This window comes from Pseudorca crassidens, chromosome 4, assembly GCF_039906515.1.
Source record: "Pseudorca crassidens isolate mPseCra1 chromosome 4, mPseCra1.hap1, whole genome shotgun sequence".
NCBI classification, from domain to species: domain Eukaryota; kingdom Metazoa; phylum Chordata; class Mammalia; order Artiodactyla; family Delphinidae; genus Pseudorca; species Pseudorca crassidens.
Window position 1 is genome coordinate 155,087,854 of NC_090299.1, and position 23,436 is coordinate 155,111,289.

Consider the following 23,436-nt stretch of genomic DNA (forward strand, 5'->3'; position numbering starts at 1 on the left):
GAGGGTCAGGCTTCGGGGAAGGGTTAGGGTTAGGGTTCGGGCTAGGGTTAGGGTTAGGGGACGGGGATGGGTTAAGGTCCAGTTGAGGGTACGACAAGGATTTAGGGGGAGCGTACGTGTGAGGGCGCGGGTTAGTGTCAGCGTGCGGGTTAGGATTAGGGGACGGGTGAGGGTCAGGCTTCGGGGAAGGGTTAGGGTTAGGGTTCGGGCTAGGGTTAGGGTAAGGGGATGGGGACGGCTTAGGGTCCAGGTGAGGGTACGACAACGCTTTAGGGGGAGCGTACGTGTGAGGGCGCGGGTTAGTGTCAGCGTACTGGTTAGGATTAGGGGACGGGAGAGTGTCATGCTTCGGGGAAGGGTTAGGGTTAGTGTTCGGGCTAGGGTTAGGGTTAGGGTACGGGGACGGTTTAGGGTCCAGTTGAGGGTTCTACAACGCTTTAGGGGGAGCGTACGTGTGAGGGCGTGGGTTAGTGTCAGCGTACGGGTTAGGATTAGTGGACGGGTGAGGGTCAGGCTTCGGGGAAGGGTTAGGGTTAGGGTTCGGGCTAGGGTTAGGGTTAGGGGACGGGGACGGTTTAGGGTCCAGGTGAGGGTACGACAATGCTTTAGGGGGACCGTACGTGTGAGGACGCGGGTTAGTGTCAGCGTACGGCTTAGGATTATGGGACGGGTGAGGGTCAGGCTTCGGGGAAGCGTTAGGGTTATGGTTCGGGCTAGGGTTAGGTTTAGGGGACGGGGACGGGTTAGGGTCCAGGTGAGGGCACGACAACGCTTTAGGGGGAGCGTACGTGTGAGGGCGCGGGTTAGTGTCAGCGTACGGGTTAGGATTATGGGACGGGTGAGGGTCAGGCTTCGGGGAAGGGTTAGGGTTAGGGATTGGGCTAGGGTTACGGATAGGGGACGGGGTCGGTTTAGGGTCCAGGTGAGGGCACGACAACGCTTTAGGGGGAGCGTACGTGTGAGAGCGCGGGTTAGTGTCAGCGTACGGGTTAGGATTAGGGGACGGGTGAGGGTCAGTCTTCAGGGAAGGGTTAGGGTTAGGGTTCGGGCTACGGTTAGGGTTAGGGGACGGGGACGGTTTAGGGTCCAGGTGAGGGTACGACAACGCTTTAGGGGGAGCGTACGTGTGAGGGCACGGGTTAGTGTCAGCGTATGGGTTAGGATTATGGGACGGGTGAGGGTCAGGCTTCGGGAAAGGTTTAGGGTTAGGCTTCGGGCTAGTGTTAGGGTTAGGGGACGGGGACGGTTTAGGGTCCAGGTAAGGGTATGACAACGCTTTAGGGGGAGCGTACGTGTGAGGGCTTGGGTTAGTGTCAGCGTACGGGTTAGGATTAGGGGACGGGTGAGTGTCAGGCTTCGGGGAAGGGTTAGGGTTAAGGTTAGGGTTAGGGGACGGGGACGGTTTAGGGTCCAGCTGAGGGCACAACAACGCTTTAGGGGGAGCGTACGTGTAAGGGCTTGGGTTAGTGTCAGCGTACGGGTTAGGATTAGGGGACGGGTGAGGGTCAGGCTTCGGGTAAGTGTTAGGGTTAGTGTTCGGGCTAGGGTTAGGGTTAGCGGACGGGGACGGTTTAGGGTCCACGTGAGGGTACGACAATGCTTTAGCGGGAGCGTACGTGTGAGGGCGCGGTCAGTGTCAGCGTACGGGTTAGGATTAGGGGACGGGTGAGGGTCAGGCTTCGGGGAAGAGTTAGGGTTAGGGTTCGGGCTAGGGTTAGGGTTAGGGGACGGGGACGGTTTAGGGTCCAGGTGAGGGTACGACAACGCTTTAGGGGGAGCGTACGTGTGAGGGCGCGGGTTAGTGTCTGCGTAAGGTTTAGGATTAGGGGACGGGTGAGGGTCAGGCTTCGGGGAAGGGTTAGGGTTAGGGTTCGGGCTAGGGTTAGGGTTAGGGGACGGGGACAGTTTAGGGTCCAGGTGAGGGTACGACAACGCTTTAGGGGGAGCGTACGTGTGAGGGCGCGGGTTAGTGTCAGCTTACTGGTTAGGATTAGGGGACGGGTGAGGGTCAGGCTTCGGGGAAGGGTTAGGGTTAGGGTTCGGGCTAGGGTTAGGGTTAGGGGACGGGGACGGTTTAGGGTCCAGGTGAGGGTACGACAAAGCTTTAGGGAGAGCGTACGTGTGAGGGCGCGGGTTAGTGTCAGCGTACGGGTTAGGATTAGGGGACGGGGGAGGGTCAGGCTTCGGGGAAGGGTTAGGGTTAGGGTTCGGGCTAGGGTTAGGGTTAGGGGACGGGGAAGGTTTAGGGTCCAGGTGAGGGCACGACAACGCTTTAGGGGGAGCGTACGTGTGAGGGCGCGGGTTAGTGTCAGCGTAAGGGTTAGGATTAGGGGACGGGTGAGGGTCAGGCTTCGGGGAAGGGTTAGGGTTAGGGTTCGGGCTAGGGTTAGGGTTAAGGGACGGGGACGGTTTAGGGTCCAGGTGAGGGCACGACAACGCTTTACGGGGAGCGTACGTGTGAGGGTTCGGGTTAGTGTCAGCGAACGGGTTAGGATTAGGGGACGGGTGAGGGTCAGGCTTCGGGGAAGGGTTAGGGTTAGGGTTCGGGCTAGGGTTAGGGTTAGGGGCCGGGGACGGTTTAGGGTCCAGGTGAGGGCACGACAACGCTTTAGGGGGAGCGTACGTGTGAGGGCGCGGGTTAGTGTCAGCGTACGGGTTAGGATTAGGGGACGGGTGAGGGTCAGGCTTCGGGGAAGTTTTAGGGTTAGGGTTCGGGCTAGGGTTAGGGTTAGGGGACGGGGACGGTTTAGGGTCCAGGTGAGGGCACGACAACGCTTTAGGGGGAGCGTACGTGTGAGGGCGCGGGTTAGTGTCAGCGTACGGGTTAGGATTAGGGGACGGGTGAGGGTCAGGCTTCGGGGAAGTGTTAGGGTTAGGGTTCAGGCTAGGGTTAGGGTTAGGGGACGGGGACGGCTTAGGGTCCAGGTGAGAGTACGACAACGCTTTAGGGGGAGCGTACGTGTGAGGGCGCAGGTTAGTGTCAGCGTATGGGTTAGGATTAGGGGACGGGTGAGTGTCAGGCTTCGGGGAAGGGTTAGGGTTAGGGTTCGGGCTAGGGTTAGGGTTAGGGGACGGGGACGGCTTAGGGTCCAGTTGAGGGTACGACAACGCTTTAGGGGGAGCGTACATGTGAGGGCGCGGGTTAGTGTCAGCGTACGGGTTAGGATTAGGGGACGGGTGAGTGTCCGGCTTCGGGGAAGGGTTTGGGTTACGGTTCGGGCTAGGGTTAGGGTTAGGGGACGGGGTCGCGTTAGGGTCCAGGTCAGTGCACAACAACGCTTTAGGGGGAGCGTACGTGTGAGGGCGCGGGTTAGTGTCAGCGTACGGGTTATGATTAGGGGCCGGGTGAGGGTCAGGTTTCAGGGAAGGTTTAGGTTTAGGGTGCGGGCTAGGGTTAGGGTTAGGGGACGGGGATGGTTTAGGGTCCAGGTGAGGGTACGACAATGCTTTAGGGGGAGCGTACGTGTGAGGGCGTGGGTTCGTGTCAGCGTAAGGGTTAGGATTAGGGGAAGGGTGAGGGTCAGGCTTCGGGGAAGGGTTAGGGTTAGGGTTCGGGCTAGGGTTAGGGTTAGGGGACGGGGACGCTTTAGGGTCCAGGTGAGGGTACGACAACGCTTTTGGGGGAGCGTACGTGTGAGGGCGCGGGTTCGTGTCAGCATAAGGGTTAGGATTAGGGGACGGGTTAGGGTCAGGCTTCGGAGAAGGGTTAGGGTTAGGGTTCGGGCTAGGGTTAGGGTTAGGGGACAGGGACGGTTTAGGGTCCAGGTGAGTGCACGACAACGCTTTAGGGGGAGCGTACGTGTGAGGGCGCGGTTTAGTGTCAGCGAACGGGTTAGGATTAGGGGACGGGTGAGGGTCATGCTTCCAGGAAGGGTTAGGGTTAGGGTTCGGGCTAGGGTTAGGGTTAGGGGACGGGGACGGTTTAGTGTCCAGGTAAGGGCACGACAACGCTTTAGTGGGAGCGTACGTGTGAGGGCGTGGGTTAGTGTCAGCGTACGGGTTAGGATTAGGGGACGGGTGAGGGTCAGGCTTCGGGGAAGGGTTAGGGTTAGGGTTCGGGCTACGGTTAGGGTTAGGGGACGGGGATGGTTTAGGGTCCAGGTGAGGATACGACAACGCTTTAGGGGGAGCGTACGTGTGAGGGCGCGGGTTAGTGTCAGCGTATGGGTTAGGATTAGGGGACGGGTGAGGGTCAGGCTTCGGGGAAGGGTTAGGGTTAGGGTTCGGGCTAGGGTTAGGGTTAGGGGACGGGGACGGTTTAGGATCCAGGTGAGGGTACGACAACGCTTTAGGGGGAGCGTACGTGTGAGGGCGCGGGTTGGTGTCAGCGAACGGGTTAGGATTAGGGGACGGGTGAGGATCAGGCTTCGGGGAAGGGTTAGGGTTAGGGTTCGGGCTAAGGTTAGGGTTAGGGGACGGGGACGGTTTAGGGTCCAGGTGAGGGCACGACAACGCTTTAGGGGGAGCGTACGTGTGAGGGCGCGGGTTAGTGTCAGCGTACCGGTTAGGATTAGGGGACGGGTGAGGGTCAGGCCTCGGGGAAGTGTTAGGGTTAGGGTTTGGACTACGGTTAGGGTTAGGGGACGGGGACGGTTTAGGGTCCAGGTGAGGGCACGACAACGCTTTAGGGGGAGCGTACGTGTGAGGGCGTGGGTTAGTGTCAGCGTAAGGGTTAGGATTAGGGGACGGGTGAGGGTCAGGCTTCGGGGAAGGGTTAGGGTTAGGGTTCGGGCTAGGGTTAGGGTTAGGGGACCGGGTCGGGTTAAGGTCCAGGTGAGTGCACGACAACGCTTTAGGGGGAGCGTACGTGTGAGGCCGCAGGTTAGTGTCAGCGTACGGGTTATGATTAGAGGCCGGGTGAGGGTCAGGTTTCAGGGAAGGGTTAGGTTTAGGGTGCGGGCTAGGGTTAGGGTTAGGGGACGGGGATGGTTTAGGGTCCAGGTGAGGGTACGACAATGCTTTAGGGGGAGCGTACGTGTGAGGACGCGGGTTCGTGTCAGCGTAAGTGTTAGGATTAGGGTAAGGGTGAGGGTCAGGGTTCGGGGAAGTGTTAGGGTTAGGGTTCGGGCTAGGGTTAGGGTTAGGGGACGGGGACGCTTTAGGGTCCATGTGAGGGTACGACAACGCTTTTGGGGGAGCGTACGTTTGAGGGCGCGGGTTCGTATCAGCGTAAGGTTTAGGATTAGGGGAAGGGTGAGGGTCAGGCTTCCGGGAAGGGTTAGGGTTAGGTTAGGGCTAGGGTTAGGGTTAGGGGACGGGGACGCTTTAGGGTCCAGATGAGTGTACGACAACGCTTTTGGGGGAGCGTTCGTGTGAGGGCGCGGGTTCGTGTCAGCGTAAGGGTTAGGATTAGGGGACGGGTTAGGGTTAGACTTCGGAGAAGGGTTAGGGTTAGGGTTCGGGCTAGGGTTAGGGTTAGGGGACGGGGACGGTTTAGGTTCCAGGTGAGGGAACGACAACGCTTTAGGGGGAGCGTACGTGTGAGGGCGCGGGTTAGTGTCAGCGAACGTGTTAGGATTAGGGAACGGGTGAGGGTCATGCTTCCAGGAAGGGTTAGGGTTAGGGTTCGGGCTAGGGTCAGGGTTAGGGGACGTGGACGGCTTAGGGTCCAGGTGAGGGTACGACAACGCTTTAGGGGGAGTGTACGTGTGAGGGCGCGGGATAGTGTCAGCGAACGGGTTAGGATTAGGGGACGGGTGAGGATCAGGCTTCGGGGAAGGGTTAGGGTTAGGGTTCGGGCTAGGGTTACGGTTAGGGGACGGGGACGGCTTAGGGTCCAGTTGAGGGTACGACAACGCTTTAGGGGGAGCATACGTGTGAGGGCGCGGGTTAGTGTCAGCGTACGGGTTAGGATTAGGGGACGGGTGAGGGTCAGGCTTCGGGGAAGTGTTAGGGTTAGGGTTCGGGCTAGGGTTAGGGTTAGGGGACGGGGACGGTTGAGGGTCCAGGTGAGGGCACGACAACGCTTTAGGGGGAGCGTACGTGTGAGGGCGCGGGTTAGTGTCAGCGTAAGGGTTAGGATTAGGGGACTGGTGAGGGTCAGGCTTCGGGGAAGGGTTAGGGTTAGGGTTCGGGCTAGGGTTAGGATTAAGTGACGGGGACGGTTTAGGGTGCAGGTGATGGCACGACAACGCTTTACGGGGAGCGTACGTGTGAGGGCGCGGGTTAGTGTCAGCGAACGGGTTAGGATTAGGGGACGGGTTAGGTTCAGGCTTCGGGGAAGGGTTAGGGTTAGGGTTCGGGCTAGGGTAAGGGTTAGGGGATGGGGACGGGTTAGGGTCCAGGAGAGGGTACGACAACGCTTTAGGGGCAGCGTACGTGTGAGGGCGCGGGTTAGTGTCAGCGTACGGGTTAGGATTAGGGGACGGGTGAGGGTCAGGCTTTGGGGAAGTGTTAGGGTTAGGGTGCGGGCTCGGGTTAGGGTTGGGGGACGGGGACGGTTTAGGGTCCAGGTGAGGGCACGACAATGCTTTAGGGGGAGCGTACGTGTGAGGGCGCGGGTTAGTGTCAGCGTATGGGTTAGGATTAGGGGAAGGGTGAGGGTCAGGCTTCGGGGAAGGTTTAGGGTTAGGGTTCGGGCTAGGGTTAGGGTTAGGGGACGGGGACGGCTTAGGGTCCAGGTGAGGGTACGACAACGCTTTAGGGGGAGCGTACGTGTGAGGGCGCGGGTTAGTGTCAGCGTACGGGTTAGGATTAGGGGACGGGTGAGGGTCAGGCTACGGGGAAGGGTTAGGGTTAGGGTTCGGGCTAGGGTTAGGGTTAGGGGACGGGGATTGTTTAGGGTCCAGGTGAGGGCACGACAACGCTTAAGGGGGAGCGTACGTGTGAGGGCGCGGGTTAGTGTCAGCTTACGGGTTAGGATTAGGTGACGGGTGAGGGTCAGGCTTCGGGGAAGGGTTAGGGTTAGGGTTCGGGCTAGGGTTAGGGTTAAGGGATGGGGACGGTTTAGGGTGCAGGTGAGGGCACGACAACGCTTTACGGGGAGCGTACGTGTGAGGGTGCGGGTTAGTGTCAGCGAACGGGTTAGGATTAGGGGACGGGTGAGGGTCAGGCTTCGGGGAAGGTTTAGGGTTAGGGTTCGGGCTAGGGTTAGGGTTAGGGGACGGGGACGGTTTATGGTCCAGGTGAGGGCATGACAACGCTTTAGGGGGAGCGTACGTGTGAGGGCGTGGGTTAGTGTCAGCGTACGGGTTAGGATTAGGGGACGGGTGAGGGTCAGGCTTCGGGGAAGGTTTAGGGTTAGGGTTCGGGCTAGGGTTAGGGTTAGGGGACGGGGACGGTTTAGGGTCCAGGTGAGGGCACAACAACGCTTTAGGGGGATCGTACGTGTGAGGGCACGGGTTAGTGTCAGCGAACGTGTTAGGATTAGGGGACGAGTGAGGGTCAGGCTTCGGGGAAGGTTTAGGGTTAGGGTTCGGGCTAGGGTTAGGGTTAGGGGACTGGGACGGTTTAGGGTCCAGGTGAGGGCACGACAACACTTTAGGGGGAGCGTACGTGTGTGGGCGCGGGTTAGTGTCAGCGTACGGGTTAGGATTAGAGGACGGGTGAGGGTCAGGCTTCGGGGAAGGGTTAGGGTTAGGGTTCGGGCTAGGGTTAGGGTTAGGGGACGGGGACGGTTTAGGGTCCACGTGAGGGTACGACAACGCTTTAGGGGGAGCGTACGTGTGAGGGCGCGGGTCAGTGTCAGCGTACGGGTTAGGATTAGGGGACGGGTGAGGGTCAGGCTTCGGGGAAGTTTTAGGGTTAGGGTTCGGGCTAGGGTTAGGGTTAGGGGACGGGGACGGTTTAGGGTCCAGGTGACGGTGCGACAATGCTTTAGGGGGAGCGTACGTGTGAGGGCGCGGGTTAGTGTCAGCGTAAGGGTTAGGATTAGGGGACTGGTGAGGGTCAGGCTTCGGGGAAGGGTTAGGGTTAGGGTTCGGGCTAGGGTTAGGGTTAGGCGACGGGGACGGGTTAGTGTCCAGGTGAAGGTACGACAACGCTTTAGGGGGAGCGTATGTGTGAGGGCGCGGGTTAGTGTCAGCGTACGGGTTAGGATTAGGTGACGGGTGAGGGTCAGGCTTCGGGGAAGGGTTAGGGTTAGGGTTCGGGCTAGGGTTAGGATTAGGGGACGGGGACGGTTTAGGGTCCAGGTGAGGGTACAACAACGCTATAGGGGGAGCGTACGTGTGAGGGCGTGGGTTAGTGTCAGCGTACGGGTTAGGATTAGGGGACGGGTGAGGGTCAGGCTTCGGGGAAGGGTTAGGGTTAGGGTTCGGGCTAGGGTTAGGGTTAGGGGACGGGGACGGGTTAGGGTCCAGGTGAGGGTACGACAAAGCTTTAGGGGGAGCGTACGTGTGAGGGCGCCGGTTAGTGTCAGCGTACGGATTAGGATTAGGGGACGTGTGAGTGTCAGGCTTCGGGGAAGTGTTAGGGTTAGGGTTCGGGCTAGGGTTAGGATTAGGGGACGGGGTCGGATTAGGGTCCAGGTGAGTGCACGACAACGCTTTAGGGGGAGCGTACGTGTAAGGGCGTGGGTTAGTGTCACCATACGGGCTAGGATTAGGGGACGGGTGAGGGTCAGGTTTCGGGGAAGGGTTAGGGTTAGGGTTCCGAGTACGGTTAGGTTTAGGGGACGGCGACGGTTTAGGGTCCAGGTGAGCGCACGACAACGCTTTAGGGGGAGCGTACGTGTGAGGGCGCGGGTTAGTGTCAGCGAACGGGTTAGGATTAGGGGACGGGTTAGGGTCAGGCTTCGGGGAAGGGTTAGGGTTAGGGTTCGGGCTAGGGTAAGGGTTAGGGGACGGGGACGGGTTAGGGTCCAGGAGAGGGTACGACAACGCTTTAGGGGGAGCGTACGTGTGAGGGCGCGGGTTAGTGTCAGCGTACGGGTTAGGATTAGGGGACGGGTGAGGGTCAGGGTTTGGGGAAGAGTTAGGGTTAGGGTGCGGGCTCGGGTTAGGGTTAGGGGACGGGGACGGTTTAGGGTCCAGGTGAGGGCACGACAACGCTTTAGGGGGAGCGTACGTGTGAGGGCGCGGGTTAGTGTCAGCGTATGGGTTAGGATTAGGGGAAGAGTGAGGGTCAGGCTTCGGGGAAGGTTTAGGGTTAGGGTTCGGGCTAGGGTTAGGGTTAGGGGACGGGGACGGCTTAGGGTCCAGGTGAGGGTACGACAACACTTTAGGGGGAGCGTACGTGTGAGGGCGAGGGTTAGTGTCAGCGTACGGGTTAGGATTAGGGGACGGGTGAGGGTCAGGCTACGGGGAAGGGTTAGGGTTAGGGTTCGGGCTAGGGTTAGGGTTAGGGGACGGGGACGGTTTAGGGTCCAGGTGAGGGCACGACAACGCTTTAGGGGGAGCGTACGTGTGAGGGCGCGGGTTAGTGTCAGCGTACGGGTTAGGATTAGGTGACGGTTGAGGGTCAGGCTTCGGGGAAGGGTTATGGTTCGGGTTCGGGCTACGGTTAGGTTTAGGGGACGGGGACGGTTTAGGGTCCAGGTGAGGGTACGACAACGCTTTAGGGGGAGTGTACGTGTGAGGGCGCGGGTTAGTGTCAGCGTACGGGTTAGGATTAGGGGACGGGTGAGTGTCAGGCTTCGGGGAAGTGTTAGGGTTAGGGTTCGGGCTAAGGTTAGGGTTAGGGGACGAGGACGGTTTAGGATCCAGGTGAGGGTACGACAACGCTTTAGGTGGAGCATACGTGTGAGGGCGCGGGTTAATGTCAGCGTACGGGTTAGGATTAGGTGACGGATGAGGGTCAGGCTTCGGGGAAGGGTTAGGGTTAGGGTTCGGGCTAGGGTTAGGGTTAGGGGACGGGAAAGGGTTAGGGTCCAGGTGAGGGTACGACTACGCTCTAGGGAGAGCGTACGTGTTAGGGCGCGGGTTGTTGTCTGCGTACGGGTTAGGATTAGGGGACGGGTGAGGGTCAGGCTTCGGGGAAGTGTTAGGGTTAGGGTTCGGGCTAGGGTTAGGGTTAGGGGACGGGGACGGGTTAGGGTCCAGGTGAGGGAACGACAACGCTTTAGCGGGAGCGTACGTGTGAGGGCGCGGGTTAGTGTCAGCGTACGGGTTAGGATTAGGAGACGGGTGAGGGTCAGGCTTCGGGGAAGTGTTAGGGTTAGGGTTCGGGCTAGGGTTAGGGTTAGGGGACGGGGACGGTTTAGGGTCCAGGTGAGGGCACAACAACTCTTTAGGGGGAGCGTACGTGTGAGGGCGCGGGTTAGTGTCAGCGTACGGGTTAGGATTAGGGGACGGGTGAGGGTCAGGCTTCGGGGAAGGGTTAGGGTTAGGGTTCGGGCTAGGGTTAGGGTTAGCGGACGGGGACGGTTTAGGGTTCAGGTGAGGGCACGACAACGCTTTAGGGGGAGCGCACGTGTGAGGGTGCGGGTTAGTGTCAGCGAACGGGTTAGGATCAGGGGACGGTTGAGTGTCAGGCTTCGGGGAAGGATTAGCGTTAGGGTTCGGGTTAGGGTTATGGTTAGGGGACGGGGATGCTTTAGGGTTCAGGTGCGGGCACGACAACGCTTTAGGGGGAGCGTACGTGTGAGGGCGCGGGTTAGTGTCAGCGTACGGGTTAGGATTAGGGGACGGGTGAGAGTCAGGCTTCGGGGAAGTGTTAGGGTTAGGGTTCGGGCTAGGGTTAGGGTTAGGGGACGGGGTCGGGTTAGGTTCCAGGTGAGTGCACGACAACGCTTTAGGGGGAGCGTACGTGTGAGGGCGTGGGTTAGTGTCAGCGTACTTGTTAGGATTAGGGGACGGGTGAGGGTCAGGCTTCAGGGAAGGGTTAGGTTTAGGGTGCGGGCTAGGGTTAGGGTTAGGGGACGGGGATTGTTTAGGGTCCAGGTGAGGGTACGACAACGCTTTAGGGGTAGCGTACGTGTGAGGGCGCGGGTTAGTTTCAGCGTACGGGTTAGGATTAGGGGAAGGGTGAGGGTCAGGCTTCGGGGAAGGTTTAGGTTTAGGGTTCGGGCTAGGGTTAGGGGACGGGGACGGCTTAGGGTCCAGGTGAGGGTACGACAACGCTTTAGGGGGAGCGTACGTGTGAGGGCACGGGTTAGTGTTAGCGTATGGGTAAGGACTAGGAGATGGGTTAGGGTAAGGCTTCGGGGAAGGGTTAGGGTGGATCATACTCTGGGTTCCACATGCATGTTTTAGCTGAAGGAAGAATCCCTTAAACCTGGAGAGTTGAGACCCGTGGAATGGGTACCATGCAATATGACTTCCAAGGGTTTTCATTTGCTCACCGAACCTCTCCAATCCTATCACTGCTGCGTTTATGCCCCTGTACACACGCTTCATTCTCTTTCGGAGACATAGCAATCCATAGGTTTTAAGATACTTACTAGTCAGGTACATTCTTAGGCGTTTAATATGGGGTGTTGAGTCCATTTCGTTGAGAAAGGAGTAGCTCTTGTCTATTCCATATTTGGCTTAAGGAACTTTATCTGTGCTCATTTCAATCTCTGGTTTTATGCAGCACCTCAACTCACCTTTCCCCTTAAGCAAGCATAAGATGGTTTTCTAAATTTGAGACCCTGTTCTGTTTTGGAATTCAGTTCCTGTGTAGTCAAGTTTACATCCCGTGTGTTAGTGATATCTTATGATGTTTCTTCTTCTGTGTGACTTATTTCAGTTAGAATCATTGTACCTGAATCCACTCATTATGCTGCTACGGGCCTGATGACATAGATTTCATTGCTGAGTGATACTGCATTGTACGTAAGTACCACAAGTTCTTTATCCATTTTTCACTTTCTGTGATATTGAACTTGTACGGTAAACGAGGTTCTTGTAAACAGAGGCGTCCCAAACTTTGGGGTGGCTGTGTCTTTTTGATTTTAATTTCCCTAAGCTATAGGACCATAAGTGGAAGTGCCCTAGGCTCTGTTGCTTTGTGTTTTAGATGTTTCAGGAAACACCATACACTTCTCCCGAGTGTCTGTTGGCAATTTACATCCCGCCCATCAGCATAACAAGGCTCCCAGTTCTCCATGGCCTGTCCTGCCTTTCTGGATTTTACACTTTTTTCAGATGGCCCTTTTGACCGGGGGCAAGTGAGACTTCATTGTAGTGCAGATTTCCTTTGCAAGCTTGCTTGGTTGGCCAAAAAGGGCGTATGTGTTTTTTCCTGAATATATTCAGGAAAAAACGCATACGCCCTTTTTGGCCAAGTGCATCATTGTGGACGTTCTGCCTCTTTTCCTATGCTTTCAATGCAATTCCAGTCTACCTCCTGAAATCGGTTTCCTGCAATTCTGCCCCGCTTTCAAGTCCTCTTGGCAGCCTTACTTCAGTATATTTTTGGACGATAGCTGTCATTTATAACTCTGCAGGTTTGTGAATTACAGTGCCCCTGAGCTCCTTTCTTCAACTCGCTTTCTTGTGACCTGGCCGCAACACCGCAGGATGGCTTCAGGCCCTAATCTGGTTCCGGCACGGCACGCTGAGCCTTTGGTTAATTCCTCTTCCTGGTGGGAAATGAGAGTTAAATTTGCTCGTCCAGACACCTCCAGCTAGTCTCTCATTGGTTCTCCCTATTCCTGTTCATCTTCCGCAGAAATTGCAAACTGAGCCAAACAGGAGGTTAAAGGCGCTGAGTCTCCAAGTGGGGAGAGTGTTAGTAAAGCGTCTGGAATGTTGCACCCGAGTACCAGGGGAGGAAAACTGAGACATATTTGAACACGTCTCCCGTTCACACGGTTGATCATACTCTGGGTTCCACATGCATGTTTTAGCTGAAGGAAGAATACCTTAAACTTGGAGAGTTGAGACCCGTGTAATTGGTACCATTCAATATGACTTCAAAGGGTCTTCATTTGCTCACCGAACCTCTCCAATCCTATCACTGCTGCGTTTATGCCCCTGTACACACGCTTGATTCTCTTTTGGAGACATAGCAATCCATAGGTTTTAAGATACTTACTAGTCAGGTACATTCTTAGGCATTTAATATGGGGTGTTGAGTCCATTTCGTTGAGCAAGGAGTAGCTCTTGTCTATTCCATATTTGGCTTAAGGAACTTTATCTGTGCTCATTTCAATGTCTGGTTTTATGCAGCACCCCAACTCACCTTTCCCCTTAAGCAAGCATAAGTTGGTTTTCTAAATTTGAGACCCTGTTCTGTTTTGGAATTCAGTTCCTGTGTAGCCAAGTTTACATTCCGTGTATTAGTGATATCTTATGATGTTTCTTTTTCTGTGTGACTTATTTCAGTTAGAATCATCGTACCTGAATCCACTCATTATGCTGCTACGGGCCTGATGACATAGATTTCATTGCTGAGTGATACTGCATTGTACGTAAGTACCACAAGTTCTTTATCCATTTTTCACTTTCTGTGATATTGAACTTGTATGGTAAACGAGGTTCTTGTAAACAGAGGCGTCCCAAACTTTGGGGTGGCTGTGTCTTTTTGATTTTAATTTCCCTAAGCTATAGGACCATAAGTGGAAGTGCCCTAGGCTCTGTTGCTTTGTTTTTTAGATGTTTCAGGAAACACCATACACTTCTCCCGAGTGTCTGTTGGCAATTTACATCCCGCCCATCAGCATAACACTCCCAGTTCTCCATGGCCTGTCCTGCCTTTCTGGATTTTACACTTTTTTCAGATGGCCCTTTTGACCGGGGGGAAGTGAGACTTCATTGTAGTGCAGATTTCCTTTGCAAGTTTGCTTGGTTGGCCAAAAAGGGCGTATGCGTTTTTTCCTGAATATATTCAGGAAAAAACGCATACGCCCTTTTTGGCCAAGTGCATCATTGTGGACGTTCTGCCTCTTTTCCTATGCTTTCAATGCAATTCCAGTCTACCTCCTGAAATCGGTTTCCTGCAATTCTGCCCCGCTTTCAAGTCCTCTTGGCAGCCTTTCTTCAGTATATTTTTGGACGATAGCTGTCATTTATAACTCTGCAGGTTTGTGAATTACAGTGCCCCTGATCTCCTTTCTTCAACTCGCTTTCTTGTGACCTGGCCGCAACACCGCAGGATGGCTTCAGGCCCTAATCTGGTTCCGGCACGGCACGCTGAGCCTTTGGTTAATTCCCCTTCCTGATGGGAAATGAGAGTTAAATTTGCCCGTCCAGACACCTCCAGCTAGTCTCTCATTGGTTCTCCCTATTCCTGTTCATCTTCCGCAGAATTTTCAAACTGGGCCAAACAGGAGGTTAAAGGCACTGACTCTCCACGTCGGGAGAGTGTTAGTAAAGCGTCTGGAATGTTGCACCCGAGTACCAGGTGACCGAAACTGAGACATATTTGAACACGTCTCTCGATCACACGGTTGATCATACTCTGGGTTCCACATGCATGTTTAACTGAAGGAAGAATCCCTTAAACCTGTAGAGTTGAGACCCGTGGAATGGGTACCATGCAATATGTCTTCAAAGGGTCTTCATTTGCTCACCGAACCTCTCCAATCCTATCACTGCTGCGTTTATGCCCCTGTACACACGCTTGATTCTCTTTTGGAGACATAGCAATCCATAGGTTTTAAGATACTTACTAGTCAGGTACATTCTTAGGCGTTTAATATGGGGTGTTGAGTCCATTTCGTTGAGCAAGGAGTAGCTCTTGTCTATTCCATATTTGGCTTAAGGAACTTTATCTGTGCTCATTTCAATGTCTGGTTTTATGCAGCACCCCAACTCACCTTTCCCCTTAAGCAAGCATAAGTTGGTTTTCTCAATTTGAGACCCTGTTCTGTTCTGTAATTCAGTTCTTCTGTAGCCAAGTTTACATCCCGTGTGTTAGTGATATCTTATGATGTTTCTTTTTCTGTGTGACTTATTTCAGTTAGAATCATCGAACCTGAATCCACTCATTATGCTGCTACGGGCCTGATGACATAGATTTCATTGCTGAGTGATACTGCATTGTACGTAAGTACCACAAGTTCTTTATCCATTTTTCACTTTCTGCGATGTTGAACTTGTACTGTAAACGAGGTTCTTGTAAACAGAGGTGTCCCAAACTTTGGGGTGGCTGTGTCTTTTTGATTTTAATTTCCCTAAGCTATAGGACCATAAGTGGAAGTGCCCTAGGCTCTGTTGCTTTGTGTTTTAGATGTTTCAGGAAACACCATACACTTCTCCCGAGTGTCTGTTGGCAATTTACATCCCGCCCATCAGCATAACAAGGCTTCCAGTTCTCCATGGCCTGTCCTGCCTTTCTGGATTTTACACTTTTTTCAGATGGCCCTTTTGACCGGGGGGAAGTGAGACTTCATTGTAGTGCAGATCTCCTTTGCAAGTTTGCTTGGTTGGCCAAAAAGGGCGTATGCGTTTTTTCCTGAATATATTCAGGAAAAAACGCATACGCCCTTTTTGGCCAAGTGCATCATTGTGGACGTTCTGCCTCTTTTCCTATGCTTTCAATGCAATTCCAGTCTACCTCCTGAAATCGGTTTCCTGCAATTCTGCCCCGCTTTCAAGTCCTCTTGGCAGCCTTACTTCAGTATATTTTTGGACGATAGCTGTCATTTATAACTCTGCAGGTTTGTGAATTACAGTGCCCCTGAGCTCCTTTCTTCAACTCGCTTTCTTGTGACCTGGCCGCAACACCACAGGATGGCTTCAGGCCCTAATCTGGTTCCGGCACGGCACGCTGAGCCTTTGGTTATTTCCTCTTACTGGTGGGAAATGAGAGTTAAATTTGCCCGTCCAGACACCTCCAGCTAGTGTCTCATTGGTTCTCCTTATTCCTGTTCATCTTCCGCAGAAATTGCAAACTGGGCCAAACAGGAGGTTAAATGCGCTGACTCTCCAAGTGGGGAGACTGTTAGTAAAGCGTCTGGAATGTTGCACCCGAGTACCAGGGGAGGAAAACTGAGACATATTTGAACACGTCTCCCGTTCACATGGTTGATCATACTCTGGGCTCCACATGCATGTTTTAGCTGAAGGAAGAATCCCTTAAACCTGGAGAGTTGAGACCCGTGTAATGGGTACCATGCAATATGACTTCCAAGGGTTTTCATTTGCTCACCGAACCTCTCCAATCCTATCACTGCTGCGTTTATGCCCCTGTACACACGCTTCATTCTCTTTCGGAGACATAGCAATCCATAGGTTTTAAGATACTTACTAGTCAGGTACATTCTTAGGCGTTTAATATGGGGTGTTGAGTCCATTTCGTTGAGAAAGGAGTAGCTCTTGTCTATTCCATATTTGGCTTAAGGAACTTTATCTGTGCTCATTTCAATCTCTGGTTTTATGCAGCACCTCAACTCACCTTTCCCCTTAAGCAAGCATAAGATGGTTTTCTAAATTTGAGACCCTGTTCTGTTTTGGAATTCAGTTCCTGTGTAGTCAAGTTTACATCCCGTGTGTTAGTGATATCTTATGATGTTTCTTCTTCTGTGTGACTTATTTCAGTTAGAATCATTGTACCTGAATCCACTCATTATGCTGCTACGGGCCTGATGACATAGATTTCATTGCTGAGTGATACTGCATTGTACGTAAGTACCACAAGTTCTTTATCCATTTTTCACTTTCTGTGATATTGAACTTGTACGGTAAACGAGGTTCTTGTAAACAGAGGCGTCCCAAACTTTGGGGTGGCTGTGTCTTTTTGATTTTAATTTCCCTAAGCTATAGGACCATAAGTGGAAGTGCCCTAGGCTCTGTTGCTTTGTGTTTTAGATGTTTCAGGAAACACCATACACTTCTCCCGAGTGTCTGTTGGCAATTTACATCCCGCCCATCAGCATAACAAGGCTCCCAGTTCTCCATGGCCTGTCCTGCCTTTCTGGATTTTACACTTTTTTCAGATGGCCCTTTTGACCGGGGGCAAGTGAGACTTCATTGTAGTGCAGATTTCCTTTGCAAGCTTGCTTGGTTGGCCAAAAAGGGCGTATGTGTTTTTTCCTGAATATATTCAGGAAAAAACGCATACGCCCTTTTTGGCCAAGTGCATCATTGTGGACGTTCTGCCTCTTTTCCTATGCTTTCAATGCAATTCCAGTCTACCTCCTGAAATCGGTTTCCTGCAATTCTGCCCCGCTTTCAAGTCCTCTTGGCAGCCTTACTTCAGTATATTTTTGGACGATAGCTGTCATTTATAACTCTGCAGGTTTGTGAATTACAGTGCCCCTGAGCTCCTTTCTTCAACTCGCTTTCTTGTGACCTGGCCGCAACACCGCAGGATGGCTTCAGGCCCTAATCTGGTTCCGGCACGGCACGCTGAGCCTTTGGTTAATTCCTCTTCCTGGTGGGAAATGAGAGTTAAATTTGCTCGTCCAGACACCTCCAGCTAGTCTCTCATTGGTTCTCCCTATTCCTGTTCATCTTCCGCAGAAATTGCAAACTGAGCCAAACAGGAGGTTAAAGGCGCTGAGTCTCCAAGTGGGGAGAGTGTTAGTAAAGCGTCTGGAATGTTGCACCCGAGTACCAGGGGAGGAAAACTGAGACATATTTGAACACGTCTCCCGTTCACACGGTTGATCATACTCTGGGTTCCACATGCATGTTTTAGCTGAAGGAAGAATACCTTAAACTTGGAGAGTTGAGACCCGTGTAATTGGTACCATTCAATATGACTTCAAAGGGTCTTCATTTGCTCACCGAACCTCTCCAATCCTATCACTGCTGCGTTTATGCCCCTGTACACACGCTTGATTCTCTTTTGGAGACATAGCAATCCATAGGTTTTAAGATACTTACTAGTCAGGTACATTCTTAGGCATTTAATATGGGGTGTTGAGTCCATTTCGTTGAGCAAGGAGTAGCTCTTGTCTATTCCATATTTGGCTTAAGGAACTTTATCTGTGCTCATTTCAATGTCTGGTTTTATGCAGCACCCCAACTCACCTTTCCCCTTAAGCAAGCATAAGTTGGTTTTCTAAATTTGAGACCCTGTTCTGTTTTGGAATTCAGTTCCTGTGTAGCCAAGTTTACATTCCGTGTATTAGTGATATCTTATGATGTTTCTTTTTCTGTGTGACTTATTTCAGTTAGAATCATCGTACCTGAATCCACTCATTATGCTGCTACGGGCCTGATGACATAGATTTCATTGCTGAGTGATACTGCATTGTACGTAAGTACCACAAGTTCTTTATCCATTTTTCACTTTCTGTGATATTGAACTTGTATGGTAAACGAGGTTCTTGTAAACAGAGGCGTCCCAAACTTTGGGGTGGCTGTGTCTTTTTGATTTTAATTTCCCTAAGCTATAGGACCATAAGTGGAAGTGCCCTAGGCTCTGTTGCTTTGTTTTTTAGATGTTTCAGGAAACACCATACACTTCTCCCGAGTGTCTGTTGGCAATTTACATCCCGCCCATCAGCATAACACTCCCAGTTCTCCATGGCCTGTCCTGCCTTTCTGGATTTTACACTTTTTTCAGATGGCCCTTTTGACCGGGGGGAAGTGAGACTTCATTGTAGTGCAGATTTCCTTTGCAAGTTTGCTTGGTTGGCCAAAAAGGGCGTATGCGTTTTTTCCTGAATATATTCAGGAAAAAACGCATACGCCCTTTTTGGCCAAGTGCATCATTGTGGACGTTCTGCCTCTTTTCCTATGCTTTCAATGCAATTCCAGTCTACCTCCTGAAATCGGTTTCCTGCAATTCTGCCCCGCTTTCAAGTCCTCTTGGCAGCCTTTCTTCAGTATATTTTTGGACGATAGCTGTCATTTATAACTCTGCAGGTTTGTGAATTACAGTGCCCCTGATCTCCTTTCTTCAACTCGCTTTCTTGTGACCTGGCCGCAACACCGCAGGATGGCTTCAGGCCCTAATCTGGTTCCGGCACGGCACGCTGAGCCTTTGGTTAATTCCCCTTCCTGATGGGAAATGAGAGTTAAATTTGCCCGTCCAGACACCTCCAGCTAGTCTCTCATTGGTTCTCCCTATTCCTGTTCATCTTCCGCAGAATTTTCAAACTGGGCCAAACAGGAGGTTAAAGGCACTGACTCTCCACGTCGGGAGAGTGTTAGTAAAGCGTCTGGAATGTTGCACCCGAGTACCAGGTGACCGAAACTGAGACATATTTGAACACGTCTCTCGATCACACGGTTGATCATACTCTGGGTTCCACATGCATGTTTAACTGAAGGAAGAATCCCTTAAACCTGTAGAGTTGAGACCCGTGGAATGGGTACCATGCAATATGTCTTCAAAGGGTCTTCATTTGCTCACCGAACCTCTCCAATCCTATCACTGCTGCGTTTATGCCCCTGTACACACGCTTGATTCTCTTTTGGAGACATAGCAATCCATAGGTTTTAAGATACTTACTAGTCAGGTACATTCTTAGGCGTTTAATATGGGGTGTTGAGTCCATTTCGTTGAGCAAGGAGTAGCTCTTGTCTATTCCATATTTGGCTTAAGGAACTTTATCTGTGCTCATTTCAATGTCTGGTTTTATGCAGCACCCCAACTCACCTTTCCCCTTAAGCAAGCATAAGTTGGTTTTCTCAATTTGAGACCCTGTTCTGTTCTGTAATTCAGTTCTTCTGTAGCCAAGTTTACATCCCGTGTGTTAGTGATATCTTATGATGTTTCTTTTTCTGTGTGACTTATTTCAGTTAGAATCATCGAACCTGAATCCACTCATTATGCTGCTACGGGCCTGATGACATAGATTTCATTGCTGAGTGATACTGCATTGTACGTAAGTACCACAAGTTCTTTATCCATTTTTCACTTTCTGCGATGTTGAACTTGTACTGTAAACGAGGTTCTTGTAAACAGAGGTGTCCCAAACTTTGGGGTGGCTGTGTCTTTTTGATTTTAATTTCCCTAAGCTATAGGACCATAAGTGGAAGTGCCCTAGGCTCTGTTGCTTTGTGTTTTAGATGTTTCAGGAAACACCATACACTTCTCCCGAGTGTCTGTTGGCAATTTACATCCCGCCCATCAGCATAACAAGGCTTCCAGTTCTCCATGGCCTGTCCTGCCTTTCTGGATTTTACACTTTTTTCAGATGGCCCTTTTGACCGGGGGGAAGTGAGACTTCATTGTAGTGCAGATCTCCTTTGCAAGTTTGCTTGGTTGGCCAAAAAGGGCGTATGCGTTTTTTCCTGAATATATTCAGGAAAAAACGCATACGCCCTTTTTGGCCAAGTGCATCATTGTGGACGTTCTGCCTCTTTTCCTATGCTTTCAATGCAATTCCAGTCTACCTCCTGAAATCGGTTTCCTGCAATTCTGCCCCGCTTTCAAGTCCTCTTGGCAGCCTTACTTCAGTATATTTTTGGACGATAGCTGTCATTTATAACTCTGCAGGTTTGTGAATTACAGTGCCCCTGAGCTCCTTTCTTCAACTCGCTTTCTTGTGACCTGGCCGCAACACCACAGGATGGCTTCAGGCCCTAATCTGGTTCCGGCACGGCACGCTGAGCCTTTGGTTATTTCCTCTTACTGGTGGGAAATGAGAGTTAAATTTGCCCGTCCAGACACCTCCAGCTAGTGTCTCATTGGTTCTCCTTATTCCTGTTCATCTTCCGCAGAAATTGCAAACTGGGCCAAACAGGAGGTTAAATGCGCTGACTCTCCAAGTGGGGAGACTGTTAGTAAAGCGTCTGGAATGTTGCACCCGAGTACCAGGGGAGGAAAACTGAGACATATTTGAACACGTCTCCCGTTCACATGGTTGATCATACTCTGGGCTCCACATGCATGTTTTAGCTGAAGGAAGAATCCCTTAAACCTGGAGAGTTGAGACCCGTGTAATGGGTACCATGCAATATGACTTCCAAGGGTTTTCATTTGCTCACCGAACCTCTCCAATCCTATCACTGCTGCGTTTATGCCCCTGTACACACGCTTCATTCTCTTTCGGAGACATAGCAATCCATAGGTTTTAAGATACTTACTAGTCAGGTACATTCTTAGGCGTTTAATATGGGGTGTTGAGTCCATTTCGTTGAGAAAGGAGTAGCTCTTGTCTATTCCATATTTGGCTTAAGGAACTTTATCTGTGCTCATTTCAATCTCTGGTTTTATGCAGCACCTCAACTCACCTTTCCCCTTAAGCAAGCATAAGATGGTTTTCTAAATTTGAGACCCTGTTCTGTTTTGGAATTCAGTTCCTGTGTAGTCAAGTTTACATCCCGTGTGTTAGTGATATCTTATGATGTTTCTTCTTCTGTGTGACTTATTTCAGTTAGAATCATCGTACCTGAATCCACTCATTATGCTGCTACGGGCCTGATGACATAGATTTCATTGCTGAGTGATACTGCATTGTACGTAAGTACCACAAGTTCTTTATCCATTTTTCACTTTCTGTGATATTGAACTTGTACGGTAAACGAGGTTCTTGTAAACAGAGGCGTCCCAAACTTTGGGGTGGCTGTGTCTTTTTGATTTTAATTTCCCTAAGCTATAGGACCATAAGTGGAAGTGCCCTAGGCTCTGTTGCTTTGTGTTTTAGATGTTTCAGGAAACACCATACACTTCTCCCGAGTGTCTGTTGGCAATTTACATCCCGCCCATCAGCATAACAAGGCTCCCAGTTCTCCATGGCCTGTCCTGCCTTTCTGGATTTTACACTTTTTTCAGATGGCCCTTTTGACCGGGGGGAAGTGAGACTTCATTGTAGTGCAGATTTCCTTTGCAAGCTTGCTTGGTTGGCCAAAAAGGGCGTATGTGTTTTTTCCTGAATATATTCAGGAAAAAACGCATACGCCCTTTTTGGCCAAGTGCATCATTGTGGACGTTCTGCCTCTTTTCCTATGCTTTCAATGCAGTTCCAGTCTACCTCCTGAAATCGGTTTCCTGCAATTCTGCCCCGCTTTCAAGTCCTCTTGGCAGCCTTACTTCAGTATATTTTTGGACGATAGCTGTCATTTATAACTCTGCAGGTTTGTGAATTACAGTGCCCCTGAGCTCCTTTCTTCAACTCGCTTTCTTGTGACCTGGCCGCAACACCGCAGGATGGCTTCAGGCCCTAATCTGGTTCCGGCACGGCACGCTGAGCCTTTGGTTAATTCCTCTTCCTGGTGGGAAATGAGAGTTAAATTTGCCCGTCCAGACACCTCCAGCTAGTCTCTCATTGGTTCTCCCTATTCCTGTTCATCTTCCGCAGAAATTGCAAACTGAGCCAAACAGGAGGTTAAAGGCGCTGAGTCTCCAAGTGGGGAGAGTGTTAGTAAAGCGTCTGGAATGTTGCACCCGAGTACCAGGGGAGGAAAACTGAGACATATTTGAACACGTCTCCCGTTCACACGGTTGATCATACTCTGGGTTCCACATGCATGTTTTAGCTGAAGGAAGAATACCTTAAACTTGGAGAGTTGAGACCCGTGTAATTGGTACCATTCAATATGACTTCAAAGCGTCTTCATTTGCTCACCGAACCTCTCCAATCCTATCACTGCTGCGTTTATGCCCCTGTACACACGCTTGATTCTCTTTTGGAGACATAGCAATCCATAGGTTTTAAGATACTTACTAGTCAGGTACATTCTTAGGCGTTTAATATGGGATGTTGAGTCCATTTCGTTGAGCAAGGAGTAGCTCTTGTCTATTCCATATTTGGCTTAAGGAACTTTATCTGTGCTCATTTCAATGTCTGGTTTTATGCAGCACCCCAACTCACCTTTCCCCTTAAGCAAGCATAAGTTGGTTTTCTAAATTTGAGACCCTGTTCTGTTCTGTAATTCAGTTCCTGTGTAGCCAAGTTTACATTCCGTGTATTACTGATATATTATGATGTTTCTTTTTCTGTGTGACTTATTTCAGTTAGAATCATCATACCTGAATAGACTCATTATGCTGCTAAGGGCCTGATGACATAGATTTCATTGCTGAGTGATATTGCTTTGTAAGTAAATACCACAACTTCTTTATCCATTTTTCACTGTCTGCGATGTTGAACTTGTACTGTAAACGAGGTTCTTGTAAACACAGGCGTCCCAAACTTTGGGGTGGCTGTGTCTTTTTGATTTTAATTTCCCTAAGCTATAGGACCATAAGTGGAAGTGCCCTAGGCTCTGTTGCTTTGTGTTTTAGATGTTTCAGGAAACACCATACAGTTCTCCCAAGTGTCTGTTGGCAATTTACATCCCGCCCATCAGCATAACAAGGCTCCCAGTTCTCCATGGCCTGTCCTGCCTTTCTGGATTTTACAATTTCTTTGGATCGCCCTTTTGACCGGGGGGAAGTGAGACTTCATTGTAGTGCAGATTTCCTTTGCAAGCTTGCTTGGTTGGCCAAAATGGGCGTATGCGTTTTTTCCTGAATATATTCAGGAAAAAACGCATACGCCCTTTTTGGCCAAGTGCATCATGGTGGACGTTCTGCCTCTTTTCCTATGCTTTCAATGCAATTCCAGTCTACCTCCTGAAATCGGTTTCCTGCAATTCTGCCCCGCTTTCAAGTCCTCTTGGCAGCCTTACTTCAGTATATTTTTGGACGATAGCTGTCATTTATAAGTCTGCAGGTTTGTGAATTACAGTGCCCCTGAGCTCCTTTCTTCAACTCGCTTTCTTGTGACCTGGTCACAACACCGCAGGA